Raw genomic sequence first — 15,587 nt, forward strand, 5'->3', positions numbered from 1 at the left:
GAGTTAAAAAACAACCTCCAATACAGGTTTATGTCCATTATTTCACCACCTCTTTGAAATTATATTCCATAGGAAGGAATGAAAAGGATATAAGCATGTTACATACATTAACACCTTTTAAGCTGAGTCTGTGTGGCAGGAAGTCACAAGAGCACTGCAAGTATGACCTAGATCCGACATCATCCTCACCGAAGAACCTCCCTCTCTTTCAAATGCACTCAACTTCTGGCGGTTTCCACATGTGGCTACAACCATAAATACTCCATAAATACTTCCCTGCTGCTGCAGCTAGCAGCAGCGGGTAAAATCCTAGTGTAAAATTCTCTTTAAACACTTCACACTGCAGACCAGAAATGAATCAGTAGATCTTTGGTGTATGTGTGTCAGCCTGTGAGGAAAACAATAAAGTTGTCAGAGGAAACTGACAAAAAGGACATGACAAAAAAAAATATCCATAACTAGCTGACTTTGTTTTGCCAAGATCACAGGACTCATAGGAAGTCATGTCCATTGAAGGGGAGATCTCCAGGGACAAAGAGAGAAAAAAACGGGAGGTTTTTGGATTATGGTGACAAAGAGAAACGAACGCATTTGTTTGTCATTAATTCAGTGGAACAGAACAGAACTGGTCATCTCCCTCTGACAGATGGTAATCACTTGCAATAAGACTTAATGGTCTCTCTAAAGGGAATGCTTTTCCTCCCTCCATGCTCTGCCTGTAACACACAAAACGAGTTTGCACGTGCATGTGTACGTACGTATTCGTATCTCATCTGGGGAATGTAATGCTGCACTATCCACAACAAAACAACATAATAAGGCCCTATTTGTGTGTGATGGTCATGATCACATTTTCCTGGTTCATATTCTCTTCAGGTTTCATTTTCATGCAGTCATTCATTGGAAGAAGAAACTGGCTAAATGTTCGGTGCAGTGCAGCTATAAATATACACTTTGTAGTTCTCAATCTCAAAGACAATTCAGGTTTGTCACAACGTGGGCCTTATTGTTTTAGCTCTGACCATTACTTCCCTCTGGTTATGATAGCCCTATGCTCAACACATTGAGTGCAATGGGGAAATTTTATAGACTTGTAAACAAGCCAAGATTGTTTGAAAGATAATAGAAGCCATGTCTGGTCCTGTTTTGCCAGTGGTTTCTTTTTTTGCACTTCAAAGGCAAAACTGTACATCAGCATCTTCATACTTTCATCTTTATATCTACATGAACTTATGGTCCATGTCTATTATTATTATAATCATTATATTATTATTTAAATCATAAACTAAGCTAGTTCTCAATAATAATAAGACAATAGAGGTCACAGACTGTTATAGGTAACAGTCTAAAGGTAGACCCATGTGTTCTAAATCAGGTCTAGGTTATATAATACAGTTGTTATATAAATACAACAGTATCAAAAGTCTCAGTCCACAGAGAAACCCTCAGCGTCCATATTCACAAACCAACATCCAGGACGATAAAGTAAGAGGCACAGATACTCTCCTCTGATTGGCTGAATGGCCTGTTGTTATTAGACTCCAGAGAGAATCCCAGGAGAGAAGATGTGAAACTACATGGATGTAATTTTTAGTTCTTTAAATCTTCTTCATTATCTTCTTCATCATCTTCTTTTGGCTATCAACACTTGAAACAAAACAGAAAGGAGAAAAATATGGGACCTTTGAGTTTTGCTGTTACCCAAAAAGATGAGTACAATGATTTGTTTATGTCATTGCCCAGGACCAGTGTGTCCATAAACTGATGTTTACTCCACTGCATCCTTATCACACAAACCAAATTTAATACCATATGAAAATAATTAAGGTCCACAGCGGTATAACGGTAGCTGTCCTAGTCTTCCCTAACTATAAATCTGGTCTAGGTTCTAAATTAGTGTAGTGAAAGTATCAAAGGTATTAGTCAGAGAAGAAATATTCAGTCTGTTTTCAGAAACTGAGCCTTAAAACAAGCTGTCAGGATTTCTGGCACAAAGTTGGTCTTTCAGCCAAGCCCCAGATTGGAGCCCAACTGGACTCACCATCCAAACTTTCAGGAAGTCTCTGACTGTCTTGGCTGAAATCTGTAATATAACACTTTTGACTAGCTGCCTTTACAGCTCACCTCACTTGACCTGTTGCTTCCAGAGCTCTGGAGAGAAGCCTGTTAGAGAGGAGTTGTAATACTACACTGAGATGGTTTTTGCTCTGTAAAACAACAAATACATTTCTTATGGATATCAACACTTGAGTTGAAAGAATCAAAAGTTGGATTGTTATCACTTACCAATGCCACTCAGTGAGAAATCCACACACTGCAATGTAACTAGCTACATCCTGTTAAATAAATACATTTGCTGAGCTCAGACAGTCCGAGACAATGATAATGCATGATTTTAATTTTAACCTGTGAAAAATGGCCATTTTGAAAACATTTTCTGGCTTGCAAATCTCCTATCAGGCCAAAAATGTGTATGTTTTTTGTGGACAAAGACAAGAGAAGTATTGTAGAAAAAGAAAGGAATTTTTTCTCTGACAGAAATAGAGAAAAGGGACAGTGAAAAAAAAAAAAAAAAAAAAAAAACTACCCAAACCACTAATACATTCTCTGTTACCCAGTTTCCATGGTGATTTGAGTTATATTTGAAAGCATGACGCACATTTTTAGCATCCACTTTTGCTGTTAGTCATCAACATCTTTTCCAGTGAATTGAGCTTCAAGTCTGAATGGTTTCTACTTAAGAAAAGTGAGATGTGCTGGAGCCTGTGTCTGAGCCTGGGGGCAGTCTAAAAAAGATGCTGGGATGAGCGTTGACAGGCTGGACTGTTATTGTTGTAATGATTGTGTGAAGGCTTGGTAGGGCGGAGCTACTGCTCCTCCTTTATATTTTCCTCCAGGGGGGTGTCAAGTGGTCTGCACAGGTTTCTTGTGCCTCTGGGTGATTTGTACTGTGTAGCCTTTAATTACTTCACTATTAACCCCAAGAATTTAGCTTCCATGATGAACCTTGCCCTAAAAAACCGCCCATCATATCCTCTGCCTCTATCACTTGTCTACAAGTGTGCAAACCATTGGTAGTTGTGTTGCAGATGCCTGTTGTGACTTAATGTGTGCATTTTTACGAGAAACAGCTTAAATGGCACTTTTTACATGCTCAAATGTTCCAGGTCACTGGTGTTTGGTCCAATCATCAAAAGTCGTACAGACAGAATAGGCCTTGTAAACAAGTAAATGGGATTGATTAGTAAATTGGCTCAGTGATTAGGAGGAGCGGACTTTGCGGTAACAGTGCTCACCATTAATCAATAAGAAAAACATAAAACTCCTCTTGGTGCCTCACTCTAAAACCAAGTCCAACTCACCACTGCAACCACAATTGCAATCTGAATCTCTCACAACATGCTGGTCTTTTTTTGTTTTTCACATATTGATTTCTCCATCAACATGACAGTTGATATTAACTTGTGGGGAAACCATAAAATGGGAAAAAGTCATCGATGGAATAAACATGGTGTTGGTGTAGAATAGCACAGTATTCAAAAATTGATATTTTTCCCAAGGTTGAGTTCAGCTCTTTAATTAGTCAAGAGAGCAATCGCTGTAAAAAGAATATCAGAGTACAAACATGGGAAAAAAACCTGACTTCAGTCTGCTTCTGGGCAAATGTGACTGATATATATGTGCCAGTGCCAGTCCCTCAGAATAATCTGGGTGAGCCCAGCATGGACATGTTTTTGCAGAATATTTCCATTAAATTATATTGTTAAAATGTTAGGAAAGTGCCTCATTGAAACCTGCTGTCTCCAGCTGCCTGTGCCATTGGGCAAAAAGCTGCCCAATGTGCCTCCAACTATTGCGTCCTGGGCAGATATGAACTAAGTCAGCAAGCATTTAGTTTCCATGACAACCTCTATTGCTGAAATTGTTATTGCGGGCCATCACTGGCTATCAGCATTGTGCTGATGAATGATAATGGTGAACGGTGGCTGATGATCATTTGTGATTGCCGACGACTTTTGTCTTTAATCTTTGAGCACAAAAGTTCTCTGCGGTTTACCCGTTATTAAATTAACTTTCATTATCCATAGGAATAACTGATTATAATTAATGTACCCTACAATAGTTTCTCCTATAACCAATGTTTCTAACACATCACTTAATTCAGTTTCTCAGATGATGCACTGAAGAGAGAAAAAGAAAGAGGACTATAAGCCATCAACAGCTGTTTGAATTTGCTTTGCTGCGCTGAGTTTAAATGACTTTGATAGCAAAAAATAAATATTCAATGCTATATGTGTGACAAAAGTTTGTCTAAAAATTGCCATAAAATGTTATCAATCGTAAGAGTCAGTGGTGAGCTTTAGCTCATATTCAGTACAAAATACAAAAACATACTCAAATACATAATAATAATACATAATTAATGGCAGTAATTAAAAGGCTTTCAGATTGATTCACGGTATTACACAGTACATCTGGAATCATTAAAAACAACGGTAGCTAGGTATATTAAAGGTTAAAGGTATATTTCTATTCTCTTCTATATTCTAAAAAGCTAGAATCTTATTTTTATCAGAAAAGAAAATCAATCATTGCATAGCACATATGACTGTGATTGTTATTGAGCGTGCAAAATAAAGCATCATTGGGATATTGTAGATGAGGAATAGAAACAAAATGTCTTACATCACAAACACACCTCCCTCTCAGGCTGACAGAAGATACTTTCCCCTCTTTGAGTGAGTGTGGGGTCACATCAGGATAATGCACTAGCTTGCAGACAGTTTGCAGTAATACGTTTTTGTTTCTCCCCCTGTATTCCAGCCTCATGGGTAATGTTTCAGGGCCCAAATGAAAGAGAATAACAAAACAAAAAAGAGGGAGTGTGAGTGTGTCCAAAATTGATTTTCAAATTGATGACAGCAGTGAGTGCCGAGGCAAACCACTGAAAATATATAAAGCAGCATCATAATGTCTACCCCCCCCCCGCCTTTCCCTACATCAAAGCATGTGCCCATCCTGAGCCGTCAAAGCTACAGATTGCTGCAGTGCATGCTGGGTAGGAGAGAACAACTCAGGACACATGCGGGGACTTTAAGGATACTGCAGTAAGCTGTTCACAATGAAAAAAAAAAAAGGGAAAAGATGCAGAGGGTAGAGAGGATGGGAGGTGCAGTGAGGGGAGGGAAAGGAGACAGAAATACAAGCAAGATCAGTGAAGGATGGAGGAATTTCATTCAAGATGTTGGATGCAGCTCTTCTCTGTTTTAACGCCTCCTGTCATAAGACATGCATCAGTGCATGACAGAGTCTGGAGGATTTAATGTATTAGCAAATTGATTGAATGCTGATGGTACATGGTAGAGAAAAACAGTGAATCCTCACATTTGAAAATATTGAACAATAAATGACTTTAATTTTTAGTTCTGTTGTTAATACTGATGCACAATTTTACATTGTGAATCAAAATCCACCAAAGATTTGGTGTGCATTTATATTTTAAATATTCTATATCATATATATAGTCTTGCATTTTCTTTGTTATTGTCCACTAAACCTGTCTCCCAAAGATTATATTAGAATAATGACTTTCTCACAGTTCACAGTTGTAATCAACTTCAAATAATTTTTAATCATTAAACAAAAACATCAATTGATGGCCACATATTCTACACTGCTTTGCTGCGTGCCCACTACGCACTTTGGTCGCACCTCCCCCTTATATGCACATAGACAGTTATACACAATGTTGACAATGTTTGTGTGTCTGTGTGTTTAAGAGGAAGAGGGAGGGTGCAACATGGAGCAGAGAAAGCTGCAGCTATGTGTATCAGATGTAAAATGTTGAACAATGTGTTTCATCAGATTTGCCAGAATCTCCACTACAAACCTAAACGCCACATGCCACCCTTGGTTCATCTTAGGTAAAGTCTACAGTTATGTTTTCTCAAAAACATATTTGGGAAAACCATGAGACTTTTTCAAACACAATATAAAGAGTGTAAAGAGTGTTGAGCTCAATCTGCTCTTGAGCTGTTGGAATTTACTTTGGTACAGACGGTGAGAATGTGCGGCAGTAGAATGTATAACAGGAGGGTTAAGCTGTTGGATGTAGCTTGAAAATTATAAATAGTGGTAGCCAACAGCTCATAAGATGCAGACTATTAAAAGATGAGATTAACCAAAAAAAAAAAAAGATGTGGCTTCAGCTCATCTTGTTGCTCTTTCTATTTTAAATCTCACATCTTTTTCTGCCAGTGTCATTAACATGACCTTACATGTTTTCAACTCTCCCCCCTCCTTCCCTGCTGCCATTTGGCTGTACTGTTCCACTGTAACCAACACACAAACAGAGAGATCCATTGCATGGAACTATATGAAGCCCTCCCTCCTGCATTACCTGATTGTATAGGCCATATTTGAAATGTGCATTACTGTGTGATCTTCACCAGTGGTGTTAAGAACGTGCTCCTGAAGCAGACAGTCAGGCAGAGCTACCAGGAATATGTGTTCACATACACTGTGTCAGTGCTGCAGCTGCTGCCGCCACGTGCCGAATGTGACTATGAAGCTGCCAGAGAGTGAGGTCAGGCGGGAGGGAGACCCCCCCAGCCAGCCAACACCATGTCCCATACCTGCCCGAACCCCCATCAGACTCTTATCAATGTCACTATCATACTGAGACTGCAAAGCTTTTTGGCAGATGCACATATGATAACAATGATGTCCCTGGGCAGAATCACCAAAGACATAAAAAAATTATACAAAGCCATGAAAACTAAAGGATTGCAACTGTATTTACTGAAATGAAATGATGACTGAGTCAAACATCAGGATAACTTTTTCCTCTTTCGCAGTCAACAGCCACTTTCTGGAATCCACATTGATTTAGCCTTTATTTAGACAGACCTGAGAGAGGCAGGTCTTTATGTCTGACTATGGCCAGAGTGGTAATTAATACAACGTAAGGAGCTTAATTTTTGTTGTGTTTTTACTGCTGTTTCTGTTGTTTACAAGTCATTCCTACCAGCCATCTTCTTTAGCATAGCAGTTAGCATTGGCTCTCTTAGGATACTTGTTATATAGGTAGACATATGTGCTGTGACGAAGTGAATTTGCAATATAATAGAAGTGTTCGTCTTCTTCCCTGCAGTTTTCAGACAGCAGGGAAGACAGTCACTGACAGTGAAAACACCCGAGTAGAATTTTTCATGCCAGAGACTGCAACTCAGTTATGTGGCACTCAGCTGATCAAAGGGTAAATCTCATCACTCAGTCCGTCAGTTGTAGTATGGGCCACTGGGGAACAGTCAAAAATCCATGAAATTCACACAAGTTTCAGTACTTTGGTGTCAGTAAGTCCAATCGCTATAATAGTCAAAGTAATCAGACACTCAATATTACTCCTCATTTATAAACATCTGCTCTTTTCTCAATCAAGATTAAGCTTCACCACATGTTTCTTGGTTAACATTTTATCCTATTCATTGAAGATGTCCTGGAAGATTGTTCAAAATATGCACATAATTTGAATGAAAACTAAGCTGGTGACTTTTCAAACCTTTTTCATAATTTCAGTTGAAAACATCAAGTGACAGAATTTCCTTAGTAAAAACACTTTTTCTCACATGATGTATTCACCAGTATGTATCACATGTATTCACCATGATTCATTTATTCAGAAGCAAAACAAGTTTTTACTACCGATTCATAGTTGTTACTGAGAAGTCTAGATTTTAAAAGTCTGTCTGAGTACAAAATTGTTGCAATGTTCAAAAACCTAGATGCCTCCCTTGCTTTAGCTGCTTGGACACAACTAAAATCTTACCAGATATTTAAAATCGGGTAGCAGGAAATTCAGTTTTGTTTTTTTTTTTGGTACTGACAATTGTTTTTTGTTGTCTCACTAATACTACGAATAGCAAGACAAATAAAAGCCTGGACAAATTAAACACAGACACCACCATTTTCCACACCTGCAAGATACTCTGCAAATCAGAGTTTTTCAGTAAAGACACCTACTAAGAGAAGTACATTACAGAAAAAAAAAACAAAAAACAATAAGACAACTGGGTGTTAACCTGAGGACACACATGACAAACTACCAACTGCTATGATGTGCACTAATGCATTTAAGTTAATTGTGAAACCATAAATTTCCTTAAAGTTTGGTCTCTGTGGGGAATTTAGGACGGTGACTATACTGTAAATGAAGTCCTAAAAAAAAAAAAAAAAAACACTTTTCAATACAGATAACAGTATATTACAGTGATTAAGGTTTTGATTATGGATAATAACGGATAATCCTGGTGAAGGTCATTGTCATATTATAAATTATTTAGTATAAATAATATAAAACAAATATTTGTGCTCCTCAATCAATCCCTAACGTTAGACTCCAAACTGGTGTGACTTTTGTGGTTGTGTGAATATGAGGTAATGCTCTCTCAGAAAGCAGTTCACTTCCTGAGTTCACTTTTACTAGGCTGATAAAACCATGCCAATATTGGCATAGACCTAGATATTGTTAATGTGTGATGTAAGTTACAAAATGTTTGACATGCTTAGCATTTAAGTGACACACTAATGGTGATTTCAATTGCAACAAATTTCTGTTTTCATATGCCTGCTTCTTTTTGACATGAGAAACACTTCTAAAGTCAAAGTGTTAATACCTGATCCCAGTTCTCATGGAGCACAAAGCCTGTGCCCATAGAGAGGGCTGAAATGGAATAGATTATAGAAATGAGCATAACAATACACGCAATACACAGAACAGAGGCATTCATGCTGCTGCACTGAGTTGTTGATATGACAAATGACAAGTAGCTGTGTGAGGAATGAAAGGAGCTAAAGAGAAGCACAACTCCCGCCTGCTTTCACACCCTCTGCAACGCCACACAACTGACAAATCACTGCAGTGTGCGTGATTGTTGGTTTGGAGGTTTCCGTTGAGTCCAGCCCCCTTAACTCTGATGTAGGAAAAGTCTGGGAGGACAATCTTATACTGCATGCTTTGTTTGACGCAGTGTGATACTTAGGGCCCTATGTTACACTCCACTGGTTTCAGATGGACACAGTTGTGACCACATTGTCCTGAAGTTTTTTGAAGGGCAAACAGACTGCACCTATTGGTGTTAAAATCGGATATGGTTAGTTGCAATGTTGGCACATTGCAATCTCTATGCAGACAGCCCTAAGCACATGCACCTTCTTTATGACCTATTATGTGTTGAATTATGTTTCCCTGCATCCTGGGAGTCTCTTGAACATCTTTGACACATGGCTCTGCAAAGTGCGTTAGGACTGGGCTCACTTGATGGCCAAAGGCCTAAACCTGCAACAACACACCAACACACCAATGGATTTATGCAACACCTAATTCAGCTGCGACTTAATGTAACTGTGGCATTGCAATTCAAGTGATTATAACAACATTGCAGAAGATATTGTGACCACCTGGAGTGCTTGCATACAGATAACTGTGTGGCTGAATTGCATATGAAGACACTTTTCACCAACCCATGACAACACCTTAAGCAAGGAATTAGCTGTTATTCAGAAGCTAATACATACGTGATTCTCATACACACAATGTGCTCTATACGCTATCTGAGCAATAACACAGTGCATTCTGTATCTGCCTGATGGCACTTTTGCATCAGCAGTGATTTACAGGTTGGACATAACAATGTTATCAGTCCATACATCATGCTACGACTGTGTCAAAATGTTCTGTTTGTGTGTGTCTTTTGTGATGGCTTGTTGTAGTGCGCACCTCTTGAATGCAACCCGCATGGTCGATGCTGATTAGTCCCACACTTTTCAAGCTAGCTTGGCTGTGGAAACGGAGGCCCCAGAGTGTAATGTCCAAGATGGCATCAATGCAGGGCAGAGAGGCTAATGTCAGTGGTCATTCCTCTCCCTCCTCTGCATCCAACCGACCACTTCAGTAGTAAAGCTGGAGTTTGTGTTAAGGTGGGCTGTCATTCGCTTTGTTCGTGTCTTTTCTCCTGTGTTAGGTAGTTAGGGAGGTTAGCCTCTGTTGTTTGGTTCATTTGTGCTCCTTATAAGTCAGTTTCCTCCCCCTCAGGTAGATTTCTTTTTGTTTGTTCATTTGGCCTGGGTCCACCCTGAAGCCTACCTTAGTACAATACCAGTTTTGCATTGTACAAATAAAAAATGTTTTCCTTAACTTTGTATCCTGGTAGGGCTGGGCGATATGGAACAGAATCCTATCACAATATTTCATATCAGTCCAAATTGATAGTCAATATATCAAGTCAAGTGTAAAGGTTCCTTTTTACTCCTATGTGAGATGTGAAAATACCACATTAATACTGGTTGAAATATTATTTATTTTCTGTAAGAAGTTAAACATATGAAATGTACTACAGACCTTGTAGAACTGTATTTCAAATAAATAAAATGATTATATAATAAACTAAAGTTATTTCGCGATAAATATCGTCATATTGTTATCATTATATCCTGGTAGCTTTTTGGATCTTGGGGAAGATGGGGCTCCTTCATGTTAGGTCTCAGGCACCCCTAGATGAGACTTAACAATCACAATGATTCTATAATGTTTTACATTATTACGTTTGTTGTGCGTTTTATTTTTATGGCAATAAAAATCTTAATTACAGTGTAAAATCCCAAGCAGGGACAAAAACCATCACAATTGCAACTTATTTGTTTCATACCTGAAGCATGTTATATTGTGTTGTCCCTATTAAATGAATAAATAAAAAATAATGCAGTTTTCACAAAATAACGTGTGGAGCATTTACATTTCAGGGAGTGTAATTTCCTACCTTCAGCTGTAAATACCAATTTGATCGATTCATCTCAACTTTAAATGTTCTTATACCAGCCATTAAGGCATGCAATTAAAAATGCTCATAGACACATTAAGGCTGCGGTGATTATCTCACCATGGACCTCAATGCAGAGCTTTTCCAAAGAGCAAACCACACTGTAAACACTGGCCTTTGGGAGAAGGTTTTCCGTATAGTTTTAGAGCAGATGTTTTGCTCTTTAGTCTTAGTCATTTAAGTTTTCCAGCAGTATTCCAAAGACCACCACAAAGATAGTATTAGCCACTAGAAGTGAGCTTTACACTTACAATCTAAATTCAGACAGCTATAAACCAGTGAAGGCTCGGTCCGGGTGACTTTCCCTCTCACTGGTTTTGCAACCTGGCCCTGCTGTAAGTAAACACTACAGTAAATACTAGGTTTTTCCTAGACAGGCAGGCAGGGCTGGGAAGAGGAGGATGGTAGTGAGATGAGTGCCAGGTGGTGCATTCCATGGCGAGGTATTGGATGAACAATATGCTTTTTTGGGAGATGTGCAAAGACCTGTTTTCGTCAGTATTTCCAGAAAGCAAAAGAATGACACATGAAAACAAAGAAAAAAAGGGGGGGGGGAATAATTAACAAATTAAAATGAGATATTCATGTGGAGCATATTCTGTGTAATGTATTGTTCTATCTTGATTCTAATCCATGTGTCTTCCTAATAAGACTGCCTGGTTTATTTTGCAAAGACTAATAAACCCTGCCTTTCTGCAAATGGGCCAGTAATGGGCATCCTTGGATTGTCTCCAAAACTACTCTTATGATTGGTCGGTTTCTGCATCTCTGGGGAAGAAACCTGGATCTCAAACTGGCCAATCCCTAACTAGTTAGAACCCCTGCCAGGCTGCACACACACCCACAGAGTCACTAAAGAACAAATATCTTATGCATGAGAATCTCAATGGAAGGCCAAAAATGCTGATCAAACTGTATGGCCGGCCAGACTGACTTTCAGACCACAGCATCCGAGCATTCTCTGCCCATATACAAGCCTGTAAACATGGCAACATGCCACTGAGCTACACCAGAGGCAGAATTCTTTGGCTCCATAAAAATTCGGTGGGAGGTCAGTTTTTTCTACACAACCTGGTGTCAGCTTCACCCAATAGCTGGGGTCACAAGGCCATGAGAGAATGATTTCTCTGACCCTGAATGACAGCTTTTGCCTACAGCTGGACATGGAACAGACACTAGATAGCTCTAGACGGCTCTAGATAGATAAAGCTATTCAACAACAGATAAAACCCTTTTCCTATCATGTAGCGTAACAAGGTGTTAAAGGGTAATTCCAAATGGTTGCAATTATTATTATTCTTTTATTGTTTTCCATATTTGGTATTGCCACAATAAGTCACCTCCATGACTTGTATGATTGATTTGGGTATAGTTTTTACACTAGATGCCCTTCCTGCTTAAACCCTCCCCATTTATCTGGGCTTGGGACTGGCACAAGTCTACCATTGGTTTGACTTATGGTTGGGGTTTGAACCCAGGGTCGCTGCATGCAAAGCATATGCTCTACCACTGAGCTAAATCACGAAAGCTTTCATCAAGACAGCTTTTTACCAACTCAAAAATATTAGCAGGTTAAATTTTTTCCAAAATTGTATATAATTTTGTCTAAAAAATATTATTTGAAAAGTTCTGATCTGGGGCTGATCTGAACCTGAGCGGCGGTTGGTTTTTGGACTTCACCATGTTCATGTTCGAGCATAAGGATGATCATGTACTTGGTACCAGAGCACCCTAGGCCAAAGGTCAATGATCGATTTAGCGATTTTGTCATCTGATCTGAGGGCGCATGTGTTGGACACTAGGGTGAAGAGAGGGGCAGAGCTGTCAACTGATCACCACCTGGTGGTGAGTTAGGTTAGGTGGCAGGGGAAGACTCAGCACAGACCTGGCAAGCCTGTGGTGCGGGTGAACTGGGAACATCTCGAGGAGGCCTCTGTCCAACAGACAATCAACTCCCACCTCCGGCAGAGCTTTTCTAGAATCCCTGTGGAAGTTGGGGACATTGAATCTGAGTGGTTGATGTTCAAAGCTTCTATTGCCGAAGCTGCTGCGGGGAGCTGTGGCCTCAAGGTTTTAGATGCCTCAAGGGGCGGTAACCCTCAGACACCATGTTGGACACTGGTGGTCAGGGAAGCTATCCAACTGAAGAAGGAGGCCTTCCGGGATATGTTAGCCAGGGGACTCCTGAGGCGGTTGCAAGGTACCGACCGGCCCGAAGGGTTGCAGTCTCAGCGGTGAGGGAGGCAAAGCAGTGTGGGAGTTAGGAGAACGCATGGAGAAGGACTTTCGGGAGGCACCAAGGTGTTTCTGAAAAACTGTTCAGCATCAGAGGAGGGGAAAGCGGGCAAACATCCAAGCAATCTATGGCAAGGATGGTTCACTGTTGACCTCGACTGAGGAGGTAGTCGGAACGTGGAAAGAGCATTTTGAGGAACTCCTGAATCCAACTTGCACGTCCTCTGGGGTGGAGGCAGAGTTGGAGGATAAGGGATCAGTGTCAATCTCCCAGGAGGAGGTTACTGAGGTAGTTGAACAACTCCACTGTGGCAAAGCCCTGAGGAATGATGAGATCAGTCTGGAAATGTTGAACGCTCTGGGTGTTGAGGGGCTGTCGTGGTTGACACGCCTTTTCAATACTGCATGGAAGTCTGGAGTCGCAGACTGGGGTGGTGGTTCCCTTGTTTAAAAAGGGACACCAGAGGATGTGTGCCAATCATCGGGGCATCACACTCCTCAGCCTCCCTGGGAAAGTTTCCCAGGTGCTGGAAAGGAGGGTCCAGCCAAGTGTCGAACTTCAGATTGAAGAGGAGCAATGCGGATTCCGTCCTGGTCGTGGAACAACGGACCAGATCTTTACTATTGCTTGTATCCTGGAGGGGGCCTGGGAGTACGCCTACCCAGTCTACATATGTTTTGTGGACTTGGAGAAGGCTTATGACCAGGTTCCCTGGGATAAGTTGTGGGAGGTGCTGCGGGAGTATGGGGTGAGGGGCTCTCTGCAGAGGGTCATCCAATCTTTGTATTCCCAAAGCGAGAGCTGTGCAATAATCAGGCACCATCAGTTTGTGACCTCCAGTGCTCACTGGACAAGTTTGCAGCTGAGTGTGAAGCAGCTGCGATGATGATCAGCACCTCTAAATCTGAGGACATGGTTCTTAGCAGGAAACCGCTGGCATGCGTACTCCGGGTAGGAAATGAGCGGATGATGATGATGATGACACTCGTAATAGATAACCATTAATAATTTTGCTATTTCCTGACACATGATGGTAATCTGTGCAATATTATGACGTGTACATGGTATGTGTTCAGCTGCAGCTCATCCAGAATGCTGCTGTTAAAGTTTTAAACAGGACAGAGATCGGAGCAGCATACACCAATTTTTAAAATCTTTACACTGGCTCCCATTCAGTCACAGAATGAATTTTAAAACACTCCTACTAGTTTACAAATCACAAAATGGTTTGGTACCAGAATACTTCTTTGATATGTTCAGAGAATATAAATGAACTGCCAGTGGATGTTAAATCGATAAGTTTAAATCCAGGTTAAAAAAACATTTATTTTCTGAAATTTGCACTGTACTTTTCGAAACTTATATAAGTTCATGCATATAATTTTATTTCATTTTAATTTCTGTCTCTGTATGTTGGCCCTGTGAAGGACTGGCGACCTGTCCAGGGCGTACCCCGCCCTCTCCCAGTGTGAGCTGGAATTGGCCCCAGCAACCCCAACAACCCGGAAACGGATAAGCGGTAGAAGATGAATGAATGAATACCTTGCTTTGCTCATTCAACATTCAACTCAACTTCAATCTGAAGTATGCACAGTTCTGCAATGAGGGCTAATTACCAATATTTCATATGCAGTTTTTCAGTTCCAATCCCACTTTTTAATGTTGAATTTGTGCTACAAGCAGAAACAAAATGCTTAGAGTCAAATTCAGCATTGGTTGACTTTGCAATCTTCATTGCCACCCAATTGCAGATAAGACAGGCAAAATTTTGCATCATCCACTTTGGCCCCAGAATAAACAGCCTCTTTCCAACAGAGCAACAGTTTACAGATTCGACAGAGATTCGACTCAAGATTTCAAACATGTCTTCTGAATAAAATGTAGTTTGTTTTTTTTGTCTGTTGTGATTTTCTTACTGAACTGACTGTTGGCCAGCTTGGTGACAACTATGGCTACCTAATTAGTTAGCCTTTTATAGACTTGGTTGTGTTTTATATTTAGCTTGCCAGCTACAGTATTTCACTACAGTATATAACCAAGTTTCTGCAATTGTTTGGGAGTTTACCTTTACTGCCAAATAAAGGGCTCTATATAATTAAATGTAGCCATGTTATTCTCAACATTAGTGAGTACTATATTATCATTGTAAAGAGAAATGAAGACCACAGTTTCAAAATCAAAACACAGTCAGTATAAAGCTGGTGTTTTCTTCATTTTGGCTCCACATTCCATCAGCCCAGCGTTACATGGACCACAGTTCAATATCAGCCCTTATTCATAATTTTATACAGGCCTTGATTAAGGACCAGCTGGAGCTGGACTTCAGGGAGCCCAATGAAGGTGGTTTCACCTCATCTAATTGAAAGTGGTGTGAACTGTGTAAAGAGTGACATGATGAAGGCTATACAATAAATAATTAGAAAATCACATTCAAAGCTAAAAGTCTAAAATGAGGTCAGGTTCGCATTTATAAA

General features: G+C 40.1%; 1 protein-coding gene across 1 annotated transcript in view; it reads right to left on the reverse strand.

Moving 5' to 3' along the window:
* The window catches only part of thrb (thyroid hormone receptor beta), a 105,066-nt gene that overhangs the window by 43,032 nt on the left and 46,447 nt on the right, over positions 1–15,587 (reverse strand). The gene's annotated exons all lie outside the window — the stretch shown is intronic.

This window comes from Echeneis naucrates, chromosome 11, assembly GCF_900963305.1.
Source record: "Echeneis naucrates chromosome 11, fEcheNa1.1, whole genome shotgun sequence".
Taxonomy (NCBI): Eukaryota; Metazoa; Chordata; class Actinopteri; order Carangiformes; family Echeneidae; genus Echeneis; species Echeneis naucrates.